This window comes from Camelus ferus, chromosome 1 (genome assembly GCF_009834535.1).
Source record: "Camelus ferus isolate YT-003-E chromosome 1, BCGSAC_Cfer_1.0, whole genome shotgun sequence".
Lineage (NCBI taxonomy): Eukaryota > Metazoa > Chordata > Mammalia > Artiodactyla > Camelidae > Camelus > Camelus ferus.
Window position 1 is genome coordinate 34772681 of NC_045696.1, and position 1082 is coordinate 34773762.

The following is a 1082-nucleotide window of genomic DNA, read 5'->3' on the forward strand; positions in this document are numbered from 1 at the left end:
TTTATTGTACTCAAAACATAAACAAAAATGTCAACCAACATCCACATTGGAATTACACTCATTTTTGAGTTTCAAATATAGATTGCCTATGGATACAAGAGTTTGGCAAAAATTATCAAAAGCATTCTGTGAGAATGAATTGGCTATATGGGAGTTTTCAATAAAGAATAGTGTATATTTTATTATTATTTGTAAATTATATGCTGTACATCATTTATGTCAGTAAAATTTATAAAAAACTCATGGACATATATACATACATTCCTTTTCATTCAGAGAGCAGGTTGTTTGACATGTACCAGCATAGCATTCTACAGTTTTGGAAGCGATAGAGTCTTGGAAGAAGATTAAAAAAAAAAAATCATTACATTTAAGAAGTAGTAGTATATTTGTCATTCAAAAAACCATGAGTCACTTAAAAAATTCTCTGAGCAATTAACTGCATATTTTATTTCTTTTGTCTGTTACTCATTTAACAAACATTTAATTGATTACCTGCTCTGTACTAAGCATCACGCTGAATGATGGATATACTTGGACGAACTAAGTAAAGCCACAGCTTGTTTCGTGGAGTTTATAATCTATGGCGTAGGAAGCAGATGATAAAGGAATAAATACATAAACAATCATATAATTTACAAAATTATATAAACAGGCTTTAGAGTTAATGAATAATAGAAATGACCTGGAAGTGACCTTCTTGAGCAGAGCATCCAGGAAGTCTCTCTCCTATTTCAGCTGAGGCAGAACCTGGGCTGGGGAGATTGTGCCCAGGGAAGGGAAAAGTCTATACAAATATCCTGAGAATTTAACTTAAAAAAAAATTTTACTCACTTGCAATAAAAAGGTAATCACTTTCAATTGCTTCATTAATTACACAAGAAACTAAATTTTAAATAATATTACTCAGGATATAGGCAGTTACTTTCCTCTAAAAACCTCAAAGTTAATCATGTGTGGAAGTTAATTTCCCAAGTTTCTTTTTAAAGCTAGTGTGGAATTCTCTGTATGTTTACATATGACCTTCATTAAGGCAAAGAATTTCTTCATTTAGATTCTGGCTTTATTTGATGCTAATATGT